A 21,819-nucleotide genomic window follows, 5' to 3' on the forward strand; every position below is an offset into this window, starting at 1 on the left:
TGTTTGCATGATGGAAGACCACACATGTTATAATGTATCGTTTAGAAATTGATAAGTCTGCAGATGTTGTGGAAGCATGCTACTGCCACACAACACCACTTAACATGTTTACATGATGAAAAGCAAAAGATGTAACAATAATTGACAATATCTGCTTATTCAATTAAAAAATTCACCACTCGGAGTTAATGCTCTACTGTGCAAAGCCAAAATCAAATAAATAAACGTACCACAAGAGAGCAAAGCAATGAAGAGGTAAAAATCACTGCAAAACAGTCCCATACACAATCCAAACAATGCTCCTTAGTAGCAGATAGTTCAAATAAGTGTATTCCAGTTGATGTTAAAAAACAGGTTTATTGCAATAGAGGTAAGCGCTTTCGCTAAAAAGCTTCATCAGACCATAATACATTTAATCTAACACATAATGAGAACTTAAATACTTAAAAAGGCGGGAAATACTAAAATGTTCTTAAAGCTGTATTACAACAAACAACTAAAAACAGCTAAAAGCAATAAAGCAATATCATTGTTCCGAGTCCAAAGGGTAACTCATTAATGAACATCGGACAACATTTTGTATTTAAATCAATAACATATATCTAAAATATCACAGTCATTTAATATACTTTAATCTTCTCATTTTCAGGAGGGGTCTCAAAGGAACTCTACCATTTAAGCCTGGAACTCTATCTGATCTAAATTTAATAATCCAAAAGGTCTCTCTTGCTTCGGTATATGTCTCTATATCCCCTTTTCTATGTGTCCTGTATACCTGTTCCAAAATTCTGAATTTAAAAAAATGGTTGACGCCAGCAGCAAGAATATGCTTGGCAAGGGCATTCGATATATTGCCCTTCCTGATATGATATACATGCTCACGAATTCTGTCTCTGAGACAGCGATTCGTTTTGCCAACATAGTATGCTGAGCATGTCATGCAGGAGGCCATGTATATAACATCTTTGGACATACAATCACCTCGGACGCAAAAAGTATGATTACTCAACCCTAGGGGATGTATAAATACAGAGTCTGTTAAAATATAGGAACAAAAATGGCAACTGTTGCATGGCACTGTATGAAGGGGACCCAAAATGTCATCTGATGGAATAGTCTTAGGATAACATAACAGATTTTTAAGATTCTTTTTATTCTTATATACAAATTTTGGTTTATCACCTATAATACTTCTAATCTTAGGATCTACCTGTAAAATATGCCAATGTTTCATAAAAATATCCTTGATGAAACCTATATCCTTAGTATAGTATACTGGAAAGATGACGGATGTATCGATGGTGTTTGCCCTCATTCCACCGTTATTAACAGTGTACTGCTCAAGTGCTCCCTCAGAAAAATACGGCCTTGCTGAATCTTCTCTATGTGCAAGAACCTGCATAGTCCCAGGTATAAGATCACTGGAACTATAACCCCTAGCTATCAGCCTACTGCTTAAATCATCTAGACCTGATCTAAAGGCAGAATCCATTGGAGTGTATCTAGAGGCTCTCATAGACTGTCCACATACAATGTTCTTGTATATATAACCCGGATGCATACTATGTCGATGTAATAACGTGTTCCTATGGCACGATTTTCGATACAATCCGGTATTAATCATCCCATTGGTTAACTTCTCTATGTAGATATCCAGAAAGGATATCCTCATATCCGATCTATCAACAGAGAACCTTAAAAAGTCAGTGGATGAATTGACCTCTTGAATGAAGACATCTAGTTGTGTGGATGTCCCTGTCCATAAAAAGAACAGGTCGTCCACAAAACGCCTGTAAAATGGAATATATCTGATATACCAGGCATTCTGAAACAAGTACTTGGCTTCCCATTCAGCCATAACGAGATTGGCGTAGCTATTCGCACATGGTGTGCCCATAGCTACGCCATCCCTTTGCAGAAAGAATGGCTGAATGGGAAGCCAAGTACTTGTTTCAGAATGCCTGGTATATCAGATATATTCCATTTTACAGGCGTTTTGTGGACGACCTGTTCTTTTTATGGACAGGGACGTCCACACAACTAGATGTCTTCATTCAAGAGGTCAATTCATCCACTGACTTCTTAAGGTTCTCTGTTGATAGATCGGATATGAGGATATCCTTTTTGGATATCTACATAGAGAAGTTAACCAATGGGATGATTAATACCGGATTGTATCGAAAATCGTGCCATAGGAACACGTTATTACATCGACACAGTATGCATCCGGGTTATATATACAAGAACATTGTATGTGGACAGTCTATGACAGCCTCTAGATACACTCCAATGGCTTCTGCCTTTAGATCAGGTCTAGATGATTTAAGCAGTAGGCTGATAGCTAGGGGTTATAGTTCCAGTGATCTCATACCTGGGACTATGCAGGTTCTTGCACACAGAGAAGATTCAGCGAGGCCGTATTTTTCTGAGGGAGCACTTGAGCAGTACACTGTTAATAACGGTGGAATGAGGGCAAACACCATCGATACATCCGTCATCTTTCCAGTATACTATACTAAGGATATAGGTTTCATCAAGGATATTTTTATGAAACATTGGCATATTTTACAGGTAGATCCTCAGATTAGAAGTATCATAGGTGATAAACCAAAATTTGTATATAAGAATAAAAAGAATCTTAAAAATCTGTTATGTTATCCTAAGACTATTCCATCAGATGACATTTTGGGTCCCCTTCATACAGTGCCATGCAACAGTTGCCATTTTTGTTCCTATATTTTAACAGACTCTGTATTTATACATCCCCTAGGGTTGAGTAATCATACTTTTTGCGTCCGAGGTGATTGTATGTCCAAATATGTTATATACATGGCCTCCTGCATGACATGCTCAGCATACTATGTTGGCAAAACGAATCACTGTCTCAGAGACATGATTCGTGAGCATGTATATCATATCAGGAAGGGCAATATATCGAATGCCCTTGCCAAGCATATTCTTGCTGCTGGCGTCAACCATTTTTTTAAATTCAGAATTTTGGAACAGGTATACAGGACACATAGAAAAGGGGATATAGAGACATATACCGAAGCAAGAGAGACCTTTTGGATTATTAAATTTAGATCAGATAGAGTTCCAGGCTTAAATGGTAGAGTTCCTTTGAGACCTTTCCTGAAAATGAGAAGATTAAAGTATATTAAATGACTGTGATATTTTAGATATATGTTATTGATTTAAATATAAAATGTTGTTCGATGTTCATTAATGAGTTACCATCTGGACTCGGAATAATGATATTGTTATTGTTTTATTGCTTTTAGCTGTTTTTAGTTGTTTTTGTTGTTTGTTGTAATACAGCTTTAAGAACACTTTAGTATTTCCCGCCTTTTAAAGTATTTAAGTTCTCATTATGTGCTAGATTAAATGTATTATGGTCTGATGAAGCTTTTTAGCGAAAGCGCTTACCTCTATTGCAATAAACCTGTTTTTTAACATCAACTGGAATACGCTTATTTGAACTTTCTGCTACTAAGGAGCATTGTTTGGATTGTGTATGGGACTGTTTTGCAGTGATTTTTACCTCTTCATTGCTTTGCTCTCTTGTGGTACGTTTATTAATATCTGCTTATTGTCTGCAGCATTAAGCTGTGTTAGTGCAAAGGTGAGCAAAGTGCAAACAAGACAAAGCTGAACATGCAATACTGTTGCAAAAACTGTTTATTAGTTTTCATAATTAAAAGATAAATGTGGGACTTGAACAATGATCTACATATACTATGTCCTGTGTGCTTCATTGTGTTTACCAGGTGTGCTACACACAATTGAGTCACAGCTCTACACTATGCTGTCATTTTCATAGAAGCAACTTCCATTAATTTTAAAGTATTAATCCATTTCGCCATATTTGTGTTAAGCTGTGTACCAAGCAGATACTAATATTAAAATATATATATATATAAATATATATATATATATATATATATATATATATATATATATATATATATATATATATATGGAAACACAAACAACATTACAGAATACATTTTAACACACTTTAAGTCATAGGGCATTGTGAATCATTTTCCCTTAAATATATGATAAAATTACATGACCGTGAAAAACAGTTTTCAGCAAAGTTAGGAGAGTTTGGGTATTAGTGAACAAAAATGAGAAATGTGTGCTGTACAGTTCCATTTATAAGCTTGATAAAGTTACTTCTATACTTTGTAAGTATATCCTGGGTAGTCTGAATTACTGTTGTGTCTTCATTCTCCCTCCCACTAATCAATCACAGTTGGAATCCTTTAACAACTAACACTGATGTAGTGACTATACTATGTTTACATCTGATACATGATGACAGAAGTTTAGGTTCAGCTATGCTAATGAGTTCACACCTCATTTGTATATTCACCATGCTCAGAGGGCTGAATCTATACTAAAAAAAGGTAACCATGTAGGTAGGGTGAGGAGACTTGTGTATTTGGAGAACACACAAGATTCATATTCATTTTCATTTATCTGTGGGAAAAGCTTCTGATCTTGCTAAGGCATGATTCTAGATTTGTTAGCATGTCACAAAGAAAGTTTTCATATATATGCACTGGAAAATGGAACTTTTATCAGTATGGTCTTATACTTAACTGTTAGCATAGGCATTTTTGGTGAGTGTTTACTTTCCCAGATATTACAGCATATTAAGTTTCATCACAAGTGCTATTGTTGAATTTGGTAATCTTACAATCTTCTATGTTATTTCAGGGAAGTGTAATGTACCATGTAGTCAATGACACAGTGGTATTATACTTCTAAGATGGCCCACAGACACCTCTAGTGGAGTGCTGCCAACTGTGAGGGATGACTGGTAATCATATAAGATTGGGTTTTCTGTAGTGCATGTGTACACATTGTGAGAATTGTGAAGAAAACATATAACTTGAATTATGTGATATTACTTGGTCTATACAAACTTTCATTTGCTTTTTGCTTTGAGGTGGGTTAGCTGATTACCATTTGTGTGTTGCCACAACAAAAGTTTAGCTTCAAGAGGATTCTTCTTGAAAATGTGCAGTCATCTGTTACTTCAGTGGCTAACAATACATTATTAAAGTTGTATTTCTTGTTTTGGACTAAACTTTAGTTTGTGTGTGACTGTGATATGGTACAACCACTTAACTTTCATAGGGTCATAGATTCATAGGATGGTACTCGGCTATCTGCCCTAGGGCCTATACAAGCCTAGCCATAACAATTCCCCGGCTATTTCTTCCCAGAATATTTGCTTTCCTGGTCCCCTGTCTAGCAGGGTGACTGACATGATCCCTGGGGTGAATGTCCTATCTCCCATCCAATTGTCAAGGATCCTTTGGAAGAGGGCCAAAAAGGCGCTCAGCTTGACATGCATGGGCAGTCTATTCCAGAGTATGGGGAGTCTCTGTGTCAGGAACCTATCCCTCCAGCATGTTTTGTTCATTGTGATGACCAGGTTTAGATCCCTGGAGCATGTGGCTCTGAGGGATTGGGATTTCTTTATGAGTAGCATATCCAACAGCACTGGGTTTGACATGGCCTTGTATGTTAAGCAAAGATCACCTCTGAGTAGGCGATATGCAACAGAGTTTAGCTTAAGTTTTGTTAGACGGTCACCATAGGGCATCTGCTTTAGGCCTGTGATTCTTTTAATGAGGTATATATGTGGCCTTTCCAGTTGTTGAAGATGTCTTGTGAGGTACATACCAAATGGAGCATTGTACTCTATAATGGGTCTAATGAAGGATGAGTACAGTGGGACAATGACCTTCTTTTATCTGGATGAAAAGCTCTTAGTGATGAGGTGTGCCACACAGAAGGTTTTCTTGACTGTTGTGGCTATGTGGTTATCAAAGGTGAGAGCACTGTCCACCTGTGTCCCTAAGCCCCTTATCACACTTTTGGTGTTTAATGTACTGCCACTTATGTGGTAATTCATGGGTTCATGTTTTTTTTTCTAAGGGGATAAATATACATTTCTCAGCATTCAGCTTGAGCCCATGGCTCTGGCACCAAGCATCAGTTTCTGCAAGGCCCTTTTGTAGAATATTCACATCATTCAATAATGGCTCCTAGTTTGCATTCATCTGCGAACTTTGTTAGCCAGAGTCCCTTAATGCTGACCTGTACGTCAGAGAAGTAGATGCCAAACAAGGATGGCCCCAGGACTGAACCCTGAGGTACTCTGCTTGTCACTTATCTGGAGCTGGATTTTGAGTCGGCTACTTTTGCAGTGTGGGTTCTCTCAGTAAGCCAGTTGGCAACCCATCGAGTGACATAGGGATTAATGCCCAGCTTAGTAAGTTTATCTATGATTTCAGAGTGGGGGATGGTGTCAAAGGCCTTGGCAAGGTCCATATAGGCTGTGTGGACTGCCTTACCCTTGTCCACAGCTCTGGAGACTGATTTGAAGAAGTCAATCAGGTTCAGGAGAAAAGATTAGCCCTTTATGAAACCAAACCGGGTGGGGGTCCTGTGGTTGAAGGTTGCCAATGTCTTTGTTTATAAGTTCCATGATAATGCATTCCATGGCTTTTGCAGATCAGGCTCGTCAGACTGATGGGACGATAGTCCACCAGATCCAAGGTGGATCCCCCCTTGTGGAATGGGATAACTGTAGCTGTGTGCCACTCATTAGGCACAAAGCCTGAGGTGAGGCTAGGATTAAACATGACACTTATGTGAGGTGCCAGTTCATGTTGTAGTTCATGTAGTACACAGCCCGGGATGTCATCTGGTCCCATGGATGCTGTATTCTTAGTTTTGGAGAGTTCGTTTTTTACCTGTCTGGCCATGAGTACAGGAATTTGGCAATCTTTTGGTATTGAGATGGGCCCTTTAGGGAGTGAGAGAGGGGTGAAGTTGGGACTGAATCGATCGGCCAGGATATTGGCAATATGCTTGGGATCAGTATATTTAATGCCATTCTGTTGTAGCTCTGAGCAGATCTCAGCATTGCCATTTAGATTCTTGACATAACTATAGAATGCCTTGTGGTTGTCCTTGGAATCTTTAGCGATTTTATTTTCATAACTAGCTTTGGAGGATTTTATGAGGGTTCTCAGCTTCTTACTGAGGCTGGTAAGAGAGTTTTTTGCACCCTGGGATTTTCCTCTTTTCTGCAACAGTTTCTTCCTTCTGTTGTATAGTTTGTTTATGGCAGGGGACCACAAGATTGGGTTCCTTTTTTTAGAGAGGACTGTCTTGGTTCTGTTTGGAATGGCATGATTCATGCACGAGTGGATGTGCTCATACAGTGCCTTAGTGAAGGATTTGCGGACGAAGTTTCAGTTCCCATCTGCATGGATGTCATGAAGTTTGTCACTTCTGACTTGAGTAGCATGAAGTTGGCTTTGGAGAAGTTTTTTATGGCAGTTTCACTACTGGGGGTTGGGGGTGGGATGTGGATGCCAAGGGTGATTAGCATATGGTCAGACCTGACCAACTAGGGGGTGACCACTGGTGTGGAGCATCGATCTTCCATGTTGGTAATGACCAGGTCTAGGATATTTGAGCACCTGGTGGGACTATGGATTAGTTGGTCCAGAGCATTGGAATTTATGAATTCCAAGAACCGTTGGGCAAAGGTGTTGGTACCCGAGTAGTTTTCCCAATTAATGGCTGGGTAGTTAAAATCACCCAGTATTAGGGTGTTTGGTTGTATCTTAATATTATCTAATATGTTTAGAAAGGTGTAGTGAAAATCCTGGGGCATGGTGGAGGATCTGTAGCAAGCTACAATTTGGATTACAGTCTTACCTAGTGTTAGTTGCACCTGTAGAATTTCAGATGCATTGTGTTGGGAAACTAGCCTGGAGGTGTGAATATCCTTAGTGAATATGGACACTCTGCCTTTAGTGCTTCGGTCCTGGATTTTTGGCTGAACTGTGTGGTAAGAGTTGTAGCCCGGAATAGCAGGGGTGCTCTCTGGAGCCTTGAACCAGGTCTCAGTTACTGCACAAATATCGATGTTCTCCATTTTTAGGAGTGCCTCACAAGAGTGCATTTTGATGTTTAGACTTCTAGCATTGAGTAGCATTACCTTCAGATTTTGCATGCTTATATCTGTTATGGTGGTGGTTTTGTCCTTTGAGCCTTGCCTAAAAAAGCACTATAGGGGTGGCAAGAGCCTTAGCCAGTAACCTGAATCCCAGGGCCGACAGGTGCAGAACATCTCTGGCAGAGCATCATGGTTTGTCGATCATGTCATCTCAGGCAGACAGATACTGGATCCCCTTTGAATGACACCAGAAACTTAGCCAATTGTTGAAGTCAATCAATTTGTCCTTATACTGTGGTATCATTCTGGGTGAAAGCAGGATACTGCTCATGGCAGGGTCTATATTAGAACCATGAAAACCCATGTAAGTGAATATGTAAACATTGACACATGTTGCATGAACTGCGAGTTCACCGAATGCCCGAAACCGTGAAATTCAAAATCTCGAACTGGCATAGTTGGCCAACCCCAACACTCACTACATAATACTCACCCAAACAAAATAAATAAACCACATACATACACTAACCAAACCCCTACTTCTAACCCTACACTAAACCTTCCATTCATTACTATCTATGCACTTACCTTAACCCGCACCCTAACCCTAAGGTCCGTAGCTATCGCACACTTACCTTAATGAGCTATACCCAAACAAAATAAATAATCCACCTACATACACTTAACAAAACCCTACTTCTAACCCTACACTAAATCTTACATACATTACTATCTATGCACTTACCTTAACCCACACCCTTACCCTAAGGTCCATAACTATCGCACACTTACTTTACTGAGCTATACCACAGAAGGGCCAACTATGCCGATTCGAGATTTTGAATTTCATGGTTTTGGGCGTTTGGTGTACTCGCGGTTCACCCAATATGTGTCGACATTTACGTATTCGCTTAAACGGGCTTTTGGGGTTCTAATATAGACACCTCATGGCTAGGGTCATACCTGCCTGTGCGACATTATCTGACAGCTCTTCCATGTCTCTTTTCATGTAGTCCAGGGAGGTACGTCTCAAGTCATTCACTCCAACATGGACAATGTCATAGTCATATTTGTACTTGTTGTAGAGTGACTTGAGTGCATACATTATGTGGCGGATCCTGGCACCCAACAGGCAGCTGACAGTAATTTTCCCCTTGTTTAGCCTGGTGAGTGGGACATCAGTGTGCCTGACTATAGAGTCACCTCTGACTAAAGTGTTGGGTATGTTGTCTTGCCTAAGGGGCTGTTATTTGGTGGCACACTGGTGTTTTGAGCTATGTGTCTCTTTGGTTGTGATTGGTGTTTGTTTGCATTTCAGCTTCAGAGGTCCTTGTTGCATGGGAAGGTTAATGTTAAGGGCCTCGGCATAAGAGGGTTTAGTGTTACTATGTGTGGATGTTGGTGGCATGAGTTTTGAAGGGGTATGTGCTGCTTGTGGTGTAATGCAGGTGTTAACCTTCTGCTCTTGTCTGTCTGGCACAATCTTGGCTGGAGAGAGCTTTGCTTCCAGTATGGCTATGTAAGTGTATCTCTCACAGGTTGTGTGTTTGGTGGTAGGAGGAGAGGGCTGTCTGTTTACATGAGGAAATTGCTGCATTGCCCCTGTATGCCCAGATTCACCAGGTGGACAGGAGAAATCACCAGAAGCTGACTCTTGGACATGCCTGGTTCAGTGCTTGTTTTGTGAAGTACAAGAGCTGTTTTCCCTTACCTTGGCAAGGTACTTTGCAATTATAGGCTGTTTAATGCCTATGATTAATTTCTCTTTATTAACAAGGAGAATTGAGTGTTTGTATCAGTTTAAGGCTTCCTAGTGCTTTCCAGCAGGTTTTAGAGCAAGTGCTAGACACAGGGATTTAGATTTTAGTGCTTCCACTGAGAAACCAGCTAGTTCTAGGACAAAATTTGAAGAGCAGACTTTCTGGCACTGGGAATAGTTTAAAGTGCTAGACTAATAAGCTAATAAAAGAGCAAGAGAGTAGAGAACTAGCAGATCTAAAGGAAGAAATTGAAGAGCACTGCTCAGAAGCTTACAAAAAATCCTGGATACAGCAAATCTTTATCTGGGCTATACTAGTTCAAGGAAAGGTAGGAAACAGTTTTTTTTTTGTTTGTTTGTTTTTTTTTTTAGTAGAAAGTGAAGAGCAGAAGATAATGAGATAATTCAATATGCAGAACTAAAGGGGTGGGCCTTTACTAAGTTCTAACTATTAACAGTAAAATGAGCTGATGTAATGTGACTGGGGGGGTGTCCAGTATTAACTTTATACCAGAGGCGGGCAACTCAAAGCCACCAACCAAGACATAAGGCCACCACAAGAACAGGGTAGGCAGGTGGGAAAAACAGTTGTACAGATTACAGAGATAATAAATCAAAAGTGCTGACAAAAATGAGAATAAACTCTTATCTTTTCTGAATATCACAGCAGGCAGTAAGTAAGTCTCTCGGCACAGCTTGAGTAACAGGTATATCTGATTTAAGACACAGAAAGCAGAAACATACCTATTATCCAGACAATACAGTTGCAGGAATGCCCTGCCCAGATGAAACCAGTTCTCTTCACTTTCTCTCACTAAGTAAGCAAATGGGCCTCTAGACAAAGGATTTCACTACAAACTGAGGTCAACACTAACAGATATTAGCTTTATCTCACAACAAAAAGGACAGTAAAAAGCAGTTGTGTAGATTACAAAGATATTAAATCAAAAGTGCCAATGAAAAATGAGAATAAACTCTTATGTTTTCTAAATATCACAGCAGGCATACCTTAAATGTATGTCTCCAGTACATAATGCTGGATATGTATATGTGTATTTAAGCAGGAATTTACTTATGTGATATTGATGTGTTATATCCTTCTCTGTTTCATGCTACATAGGATTATGGCAGTCAAGTTTTTGAATTGCTGGCTACAGGGAGGTGGAGTCTATTACTGAGCCACCATTGACACCAAATGAAATGTTCCTAAGAGATCAAAGGACACTGCACACCAACATGTGTCTGATGTCTGCGCTGATGTGAGTTGGAGCCAAGTATGTGCCAGGAGGAGCTGCAAGGTAAGCTTACATATGCCAGGTTGTAAGATTTGCTTGTATAGTAAAACATCAAAAAATGTAACTACTAGGTTTTTTTTTTATGAACCTATTGATACATTAATAGTCTTAATGACACATTTCTGTTCATTACACATGGGCTGTGCGTGGATGTGTCAGCCACGTTTCAGTTAAAAGTATTGTTAACAAGCATATAGACAAAAATTGTATATTCACTGTTCCCCTGTGTTATGCAATTGTGATGACTACATCCTTATCCTTCTTCATTTCTGCCAGGACTGTCCTCCCTATGAAGTGTGGAACTGCCTCATATGGTAAGCCAAACATTTTTCTTGATTATTGATGACCATTTGTCTGATATACACATCTGCATGTGTGACGTGGGTGTAGTGAGTGTATTTATATCTATACCATCTGCGATAGTGTGATCAGTGTTAGTTTTTTATAATTTAAATAGTTTTAAATACTTAGCATAGTATAAATTGCATTCCTATGTTTGTTGCTTATTAACACAAGTGATCCTGACAGTGAAAATATAGGACTCTTACCACCTGATGTCAGAGTATTTGCAGACTCTGGTGATGATGGTGACCAAAAAGAGGCACAGTCAGGAGGAGCAGACATTGAATCTGACACTGAGGTTGACATTCAGCCATCCTTTATGTTTCCCTCAGAGAAACTTATTAGACATATGCATACCTATTTCACTGAGCACTTTGATATTGGATAGGTGGAGGACGACACACTTGATCAGGATAGTGTGGTTATTGTGGCTTCAGTGTTAGTTGACTTTGACCATAGCCAAAATTTGGGCAAGGTGCCATGCAGCAGGGTTGTTAGGAGTGCTTGGAAGAGGCCTGTTCTCCACCATCCCCTTGATCATGGTGTGTCTTTACATGCCACTCAACATATGTTTAGGGCCCTCACAGAGGTACAGGCACATTGACCTAGAGACTCTGAGGCCATGTTTAAGGTTGTAGATGTAGCACAAGCTGATGTGCATGACTGCCTCTGCCATGTGGCCGGTTCAGTGGATTGGGTGAATGACATGATGGAAAAGGCAGTGCCTGTAATGGAATGTCTGCTGGGAGGGGGCAGCATCTATGTGGATGTAAATCAGCAGTATCATCTGATGTTAGCCAACATGGCCATGCCTGATCATGCTTCAGTAATGGCACTACTTCCACTGCCCTGTCAGTGATTCAGGTGTCCACATCCAGATGTGGTAGGCCATGGGGTTGTGGTCCTGGGCATACTTGTGAGGAGAGCTCATCCATCAGACATCAGTCACATTCAGTTAGCAGCAGCATATCTGATCATGGGCATGGACATACCAGTGCAACTCCTGGCAGAGCCAGTTCTCACAGTTGGGGTGATGATGATAAACTGTGACCTCTAACAAACACAGGTGTCACCTATTCAACCTACCAGGATGTAGAGCTAGCACTGAGCTCATCTGTGTTCTTCCAGAGACTCACACATACGTTTCATCTTGAGTGCACATACAGACACACACACACACTCGCACACACACATAACAGATGCATGGGTAATTTGTGAGACTTAAAGCTCATTCTGTCTCAGTAGCCATTTCATAATTTATCAAAATTTCTATCTGCCTGTCTTTCTTACTGAGATGCACTCTCTACTTTTTATGTCAGCCATGGCCTCCAGCCCTCCCTGCCAACAATATCCTGTGAAAATGATAATTGTGCCATCTCCTTGATTCTGTCTTTTGGATTCAAGAATAGGTTCATAGATTCATAGGTAGGTACTAGACTATCGGCCCAAGGGCCTATGTAAGCTTAGCCAACAAGGTTCCTTGGCTTATGCCACCCAAGAAAGTTATTTTCCTGTGCCCCTGTCAAGCAGAGCCACAGAAGTGATCACTGGGGTGTATTTCCTATTTCCCATCTACTCATCAAGGTTTTACTTGAAGAGTCCTAATGAGGAACTTTGCTTAACATAGATGGGTAGCTTGTTCCAGAGTATTGGAAGTCTCTGGGGCAGGAATCTATCCCTTCAGCATGTGGTGACAAGGTTTAGGTCCCTAGACCGTGTAGCTCAGAGGGATTGGATTTCTTTAGTTGTAGCATGTCCAACAGCTCTGGGTTTGACATAGCTTTATATGTTAGGCAGAGATCACCTCGAAGTAGGCGATATGCTATGGAGTAAAGGTGGAGTTTTTTGAGATAGTCAGTGTAGGGCATCTGTTTGAGGCCAGTAATCCTCTTTGTGAGGTACTTTTGTGGCCTTTCCAGCTGCTGCAGATTTCTTGTGAGGTACATTCCAAAAGGGGTGTTGTACTCTATAATGGGTCTAATGAGTGTTGAGTAGAGGGGAACAATTATCTCTTTTTTCCTGGATGAGAACTCTTTTGTAACGAGGTGTGCCATGTAGAAGGATTTCCTGACTACTATGGCAATGTGATTATCAAAGGAGAGACTACTGTCCACCTGGGTCCCAAGGTCTCTTATCACACATTTGGCATTAAGTAGACTGCCGCCTATGTGGTAGTTCATGGGTACAGAGTTTTTACCAAAGGGGATGACAATGCACTTTTTGGCATTGAGCTTGAGGCCATGGCTCTGACACCAGGCATCTGACTCAGTGAGGCTCTTCTGTAGGATGTTCACATCATTTGGATACTCAACTATGGCTTCTAGTTTGTAGTCATCTGTGAACTTCATTAGCCAAAGGCCTTCTGTGTTAGCCTGTACTTCAGAAAAGTAGATACCAAACAGGAGAGGTCCCAGGACGGAACCCTGTGGTACTCCACTTGTCACTGGTTTGAAGTCAGATTTGGAGTTTGCAACTTTTACAGTGTGGGTTCTGTCAGTGAGCCATTTGGCAACCCATCTTGTGATGTAGGGATTTATGCCTAGTTTAGTGAGTTTAGCTATAATTTCAGAATGGAGGATGGTGTTGAAAGCCTTGGTGAGGTCAAGATAGGCTGTGTGAACCACCTTACCCTCATCTACGGCTTTGGTGACTGCCTCAAAGAAGTTGATCAGGTTCAGGAGGCATGATCTGGCTTTCACAAACCCGAACTGGGTGAGGTCCAGAGTTTCAAGGTTACTGGGGTCTTTGTTTATGAGTTCCATGATGATACATTCCATGGCCTTACAGACTGGGATCATCAGGCTAATAGGGCGATAGTTCCCAGGATCAGTGGTGGCTTCCCCTTTGTGGAGTGGGATAACTGTTGCTGTGCTCCATTCCTTTGCACAAAGCCTTACATGAGGCTATGATTGAACACGGTGCTTAGGTGTGGAGCCAGTTCATTTTGAAGTTCATGTAAAATGCAGGCTGGGATGTTGTCCGGTCCCATGAATGCTGTGTTTTTGGCTTTAGAAAGTGCAGCATTTTCCTGCATAGTTGTGATTACAGGGACTCTGCATTCTTCCTGTATAGATATGGGTCCTTTAGGGGGTGATAGGGAGGTAAAGTTAGCACTGAACCTATCTGCCAGGATGTTGGCAATATCAGTTGGTTCTGTAATTTTCATGCCATTGTGCTGTAACTAAGAGGAGATCTGGGTGTTGCCATTGAGATTCTTGACATAGCTATAGAATGCTTTGTGGTTGTCCCTAGAATGATCAGTGATGATTTTGTTTTCATATCTAGCTTTGGAGGATCTTATAAGGGATCTCAGCTTCTTACTGAGGCTGACCAGGGAGCTCCTCCACTAATGGGATTTTTCTCTCTTTTGCAACAATTTCTTCCTTCTGTTGTAGAGTTTGTTTATGGCAGGGTACCACTAGACTGGCTTCCTTTTCTTGGAGGAGAGCATCTTGGTTCTGTTTGGGATAGCATGATCCATGCACTCGTGTAAGTGCTTATAGAGTGCATTTGTGTAGGATTCAGCAGTCGTAACTGTATTGTCCATCTGCGTGGATGTCATGACGTTCACCACTTCTGTTTTAAGAAGCATGAAGTTGGCTTTGGAGAAATTTTTTACCATGGTTTCCTTAATGGGGGTGGGGGTGGGATGTGGATATCTAGGGTGCTTAGCTTATGGTCGGATCTGACCAATGAGGAGTCTTTTGTCTGATGCCCAGGGTGCATAGCTGACTGCTTAATGCTTAGTACATATCTGTTTGCGATGCTCTTTTGAAAATTGTATTGTGTGTATCTTTGATAAATGAGGCCATTAGTTGATAGAGAACACATCTATTAACATGTTAGTGCTGTCACGTATGGAAATCTTTGCTGTAAAGCTCTTCAGCCTTCTACATAGTTACATTAGCAAGTAACAGTATGCAAGGATCTGCCATTCATTTGTGTCCTTAGGCATTTATTTTCCTATTCCAGGTTCAACACTTGCCTTGACAGTTTAGCATTAACAAGTGTTTTCATTCTCAGCTGACTCTGTGTGATGCTAGCAGTACACAGCCATTTCATGGGTAAATAAAGGCTGTGAGCATTGCCTGGCATCAGTTTTACTGAATATGTATGTAGATGTATATATATATATATATATATATATATATATATATATATATATATATATATATATATATATATATATATATATATATATATATATATATATATAAACATATATATATATATATATATATATATATAAATATATATATATATATATGTGTGTGTGTGTGTGTGTATGTGTGTGTGTGTGTGTGTGTGTGTGTGTGTGTGTGTGTGTGTGTGTGTGTGTGTGTGTGTGTGTGTGTTTGTATGAGTGTGTGTGTGTATAGGGTGAACGTTGCACCCTCTTAGGTTATGAACACCTGTGCAAACCATTACCTGTTGGTCAGGGTGAGGGCATATTGTGTATGCCTACATCTACCTACACCTAAAGGGACTGCTGGTTCCCCTCGTACTCATCACCTGCTTGTGGCTGTGGTGACCTTTTACCATCTTAGGTTGTGAACATGTGTGCGAACCATTACCTCCTGGCCAGGGTGAGGGCATATTGTGCATGCCTACATCTAACTACACCTACAGGGGCTGGTGGTTTCCCTCTGACTCCTCACCTGCATGTGACTGTAGTGATCTTCCTAGTGGGATGTGTAGCCCTTCCGGTTGATGTTTCTTCTGAAGCTTTTTACTCAGAATCATATTGCAAAGGATAGCACAGAGAGTTACCATTTCAGCACATGTATGGTTATTATACTACAGGGCTTTCCCTAATGTATCTAGGCACTGGAACATTGACTTCAGCAGCCCAAATACACCCTCTATGATAATTCTTGTCTGAGTGTGTACCTCATTATATCATTCATTGGTGAGTATGTGTGCATTTCTGATTGGCATCATCAGCTACATGTCATGTACATACCCTGCATCTCCCAGTAAATGACCTTGTGGGATAATGACCTTGTGGGATATGTCCTCAAGAAAACCTCTGATAGAGCTGAGAGTTGTGCCAGATATGTGAGTCCTGGTAACTGACAGGGTTGCCAGCACACACATTTAGGATTTTTCTCTTAGCGTTACACATGACCTGGCAGTTAATGGAGTGGTAGCCCTTTTTGATTATGGACACCCTTCCCTGTGCCCAGGGTGGTATATTGATTTTGATGTGTATCTCTTATTATGCATATTATTGAATGCAACTTACTTGTCCATGTTTATACAGTAATCAACATCAGTGTATGAGAGTTTGTCGCAAGGAAGATTTTCTAAATACATTCCATCACTAAGGGTGTTAACATTCAAGGAAATGGTAAGAGATAACATCTATTCATCCACAGACCCTTTTTCCCATTTTTCTACATGGAGTGGGATGTCACTTCAATAGTGACAATCATCTAGAGCCAAGTTTAACACCAGTGGGTGGCTAGCCCTGACACAGTAGTTCTTCCACTCCACACACTCACATGCGCACTCACTCCTGTAGCCAGTTTACAGTGTCAAATCTCCTACTGCATGTGTTTAGAATGTGGGAGGAAATTGGAACACTCGGAGGAAACCCACATGAACACAGTGAGGACATGCTGGCTCCAAACAGAAGGCACCCTGGCCAGGAATCGAACAAGGGTACCTCTTGCTGTAAGATGACAGCACTATCCTAGTTATAAATTAAGACATTACTATACAAAACAATAATAAGTTAAACATGTTTCACAAATAGTAAACACTTGTGCAATCCCCAAGCTAGTTTTACATTTAAATTACTTATGTTTAGCATAAACCATTGCCTTATAAGAAAAAAAATATGTATGGCCTCTAAGCCTAAAGATGATGAGCAATTAAAAACCTTATTCAGTCTTGAACTACCATTAATTAGTGGACTATCAGATCTCAAGGTGGAAAGCATATAGTTTATACTAGCAATACTATTAAAACAGATATAGGGGGGATTCAGTAATCCTCTGTGTAAGACTAACTAAGTCTTACTTGGAAACAGCCACCTAAGAGCATGACATCAGCATGCCATGCATATTCATGAGGGTGCGCTGACTCAACTCTAAGGCTAACACGGACCATGTAGGAGTGCAGGGGGCATGTCAGACTGCCGAGCAGTTCCAATATCCATGCCCCTGCAAATGCCTAAATCTGCAAATGTCAGCAGATATGAGTGAGTCCGCTCAAATGTGTATACCCTCAACACTACACTCCCCCACATCCAAAACCCCTGTAAAAAATGAAATAAAATGTAAAAAATTTTTTTTATTATTCCCAAAATAGCTGCCCGTATTTGCACGTGTGTGCGCAAATGTGCCCATTGCTTAGCTACAGTAAGCAGTTTAGACCTTGAAGAGGAGAATAGACTACTAATATGCAAATTAAGCCAAATAGCAATAGTGTAGTGGTAGAGCCTTCGCAAAAAGAGGAGGCATTCCCGGTTCGAGCCCCACCACTCCCTTTCAGTAGGAAATCTGTGCATATAAATAATTCCTGACATTTACCTTTTAAATTTGATTAAAATGCATTGAAATGGCCTATGTAGTAGTGAACGATATTTTAAATATATATAAGAAGGTGAAACGGTCATGCATACTAATGAATGCATGATTAACCTATTTTAAGAAATGTGAAGCACTGCTAAGCAACGTTTACCAGTATTAAGCACATTTAAGAATAATTGCCCATAGCTAAGCACTGCTTTAACTAGCGCAGTGGCTTTGCGCATAGCTGCGCATCGTGCCAACTAGCACATATAAAATATGTTTGCACGGAGCTGCGCACTGTGCCAACTAGCACAACGTTGGGCAATGTCGGGCAACATAGAGCAATGTTGGGCAAAGTAGAGCAAAGTCGGCTAAACATAGCCACACCTCCTAGCTGGTCAGGCCAGTAGTAAAATAGGCTTTGAACCTGAGATACTGTGCATCATAATCAAAGTACAGAAAAACTAAGCCATGACAGCTGAGCATAAACATGCTCTGTTAACATACATATACCTATAAATGGAAGTTTAACCATTGCTAAGCAGGTTTGCTGTTAGCTGAGAATTTTCAAAAATGGCCAATCACAAATAAGTGCGGGAAATGAGGCATATTTAAGCTCCATAGGTGGGAATAGTCACCATAACTGATTGTAGCTCCCATTTGCAGTCAGAATGGCAGGTGCTGGAGAGGGTACTCGCTTTACAGTGCAATGGTGGGGCATCAAGGAGTCAAAATACATGGGTTGGCTCCTAGTCCACCATCATGAGTCAAGGCTCCTGCAGGGCCAGTTCCAAGGGATGGAGTACAAAGCAGAGGCTTGGAACCGGTTAGCTCATGATCTCACCAGTGCCACAGGCATCCCTTGGACTGGTGAGCAGGTCTGTCACCACCATGCAGACCTGAAGAGACAGACGCAGGACCAACTGAACCAATGGATACAAGAGGCTTGTGACAGTGAAGATGCCCCACTACTGAGTAGGTAGCCCTGGAATGAAGTATGTAAGAAATGCTATTGTAGTCTATATAATGGATAGGTATGTCTCAATATCCCTTCATTTACTTCACAGCTGCAGGGGTCCATGCTGCAAATCAGCAAGCCTATGCAGATAGGCTGCTAAAGCTGTGCCACCAGGCAGGTTAGTAATTATTCTGCATGTATTGTTATATAAAATAAGTGAGAGCCTGAAAAAAATTGTTGTAGCACAATAATAAAGCCATAAAATGCCCTGAATAATTCCTCTGCATATACTCTTATATAAAATAAGTGAGAGAGCCAGAAAAAGAGTGTTGTAACCCATTAATAAAGATAAAATAAGTCCTGAATAATATCTCTGCATGTACTGTTATATAAAATAAGTGAGTGAGCCTGAAAAAGTGTTGTAACCTATTAATAAAGGTATAATACATCTTGAATAAGTCTTCTGCATGCACTGTAATATCAAATAAATGAGAGAGCCTCTAGAAAAGTGTGTAATGTAATTAATAAAGGTATAATACCTGGAGTGTGTCCGTGTCACTTACTTTGAAATGTTGCTGTACTCTTGCATTATCTAAATAGTACTGTTGTAGTAAGCGCTGTCAACCCACAGTTGGGCAGTCCCATATAAAGTGGATGAAGGGAGTGCCAGTAGCTGTGACGCATATATACAGTCCTCAACTGTTGGTTAATGGCTGGCATGTATAGGTAAATCTGGCACACAAGTAGCTTGTTAATGTGTTCACCAGAAATGTGAGTGTGCTGCTAGAAATGTAAGGGGCTGTAGAAATATAACTGAAAATGTTATGCGAACACATCCAGATATGTAGATATATAAATATAAATAAAATAAATAAATATGTAGCAGTAACATCTGCATCCTGGACAGTTAGTATGTCAGATATAGGTCAGGTATAAAATGAACTAGCGAAACCCATTACACAACCTAATGCACGTTGGCTAGTGTAATAATACATGTTAGGGATATACACCTGCAGTCAATAGGAATGTAGTGTAAACTATAAGTACATATAAGATGTTAATGGAGGTATCTTTTTACACCCTACTGTATGTGCATAAACAATGCAATTCCGCACCTCAATGGGTATGTGTAATCTCAAAACATTTGTTGGGACATATGTCCTATTGTTCTATAAATATGTGCATTTACTTTGATGCATGTGCTCTGTTCAAACATCACAATCCTGGAGGCCTGTTGCCACCAATCATTCCTGCATGCTGTTGGAATGTGCACTGTCATTCAATATATGCATGTGTTATGCTTGCTGTTCAACTGTTGAAACCCTGGTGTGTTGAGTTAATGGGAATATTACTGCATGCTGTTACAACTAATTTGGAATGCTGTTGTCTATGTTGTCATTAAATACACCTAAACACAGAACGTATGGGAAGGCTGGTCCCAGCGGACCCACCTGTCCCTCCTTAGCTGGCGATTGCACCTGGCACCAGCACGACCGGTGCCCAGCCCGGGCCTCCCTCCTCCATTGGTCTTGTGCCACCTTTGGGTGGAAGCACTGCAGGGGATGGGGCTCACCCCCTCCATGCAAGCGTGGGCAGAGAAGGGCTACCTGTCACCTCTGAAGGGTCTGGGCTGTGGTGCTTAAGGAGATCCAGCGTTCAGTCGCTGATCCCCAAGCCAGCTGGAGGCAAGAGTGGCACGACTCATGGGTAAGCCTGCCCCTCCTACACAGCCCCCAGCACAGCCACCCTCTGGGATGTGAAGGTGCAGTGGTGACTGCCCATGGGTGGGGATCTGAGTTCCACTGTTACCATCTGTGGGCTCATGGGCTTGCGATTTCCAAACATCCTTCCCCATCAATTGTGTTTAGCCACCCCATGTGTCATATTCTGCCCCTGTATGCCTCTTGTTTGTCTTGTCTGTTTACCTCTCCAACCTACCTCCCACAACATACCTACTTCCCCTACTTCACATTCCACTCTCACCTGAAAAAAAAAATGGGCAATCTGCTCCCGCAAAAAAATCATGCCCCATACATAGCTGCCCATTTCGCACACATGTCCGCTGGACATGTAAACTGATAATTATAATTGGCAGTACAACATACATTGTTGTCCTCACCCCTCTCTCAGGGGGTGGAAGGTTTCAAATTTCACTCCAAATTTCTAACATATGCACAGCTGTTGCTGGTAAAGAAATGGTCAGCTATGGACCTTCCCTACACCCATCCTGCACATCCCGAGCTGGTTTCCCTACTGTCTTTCCCTCTTTGTGCCCCCTTTTTCACCACTTTCCTATCTCCCCATTTTCTTTTCTTTCAAATTTCAAAGAAATTAGCTCGGGGTTTAGCGGGAGCAAGCATTTTTAAGCAGTAGTAGGCGGGGGTGCGCGAGTGTGCGCTTGTATGCGCTTAGCTAGGTATTGCTAAGCATCATGCAAACTCACGCAAACCAGCTTACAACTGCTTAAAAGTGCCTTAGTCACTCTGCATTGCAGGGCCCTTGTTCTGCTGAGCAGCGAAATAAAATTCCTCCATCAGTCTCGAACCCCGGACCTTGAACACACTACACTGCATGAAGTACCACTAAGCCACATACAACAAGTTGGTGCTGTAATAAATATATCATGCATTACAATGAGTGAATGTAAAGGGAAAAGAGGCATGCCAAAACGCAAATCCTGTTCTGTGGATCTTTACCAGCAGTTGTTGTGGAATTGCATGACATGACTGTGAAAAGAGAACCAGCCATTCTAGCAGGAAATAATGTTACAGTAGCACTTTACAAACCCCACACAGTTTCAGAGCAGGATAAACACTGGCATATTTGAATAGGGCAGAAGCCATACTTCCCAACTGTGATTGCTTTTCAGGGATGTCCCTGATCTGTAAACAAATGTTAGCTGTGTCCCTCTGAATCCCTCTGAAAAGTACAGACATTAGGCAGAAGAGTGGTGA

The sequence above is a fragment of the Protopterus annectens genome, chromosome 2.part0 (genome assembly GCF_019279795.1).
Source record: "Protopterus annectens isolate FY-2018-M chromosome 2.part0, PAN1.0, whole genome shotgun sequence".
Classification (NCBI taxonomy): domain Eukaryota; kingdom Metazoa; phylum Chordata; order Ceratodontiformes; family Protopteridae; genus Protopterus; species Protopterus annectens.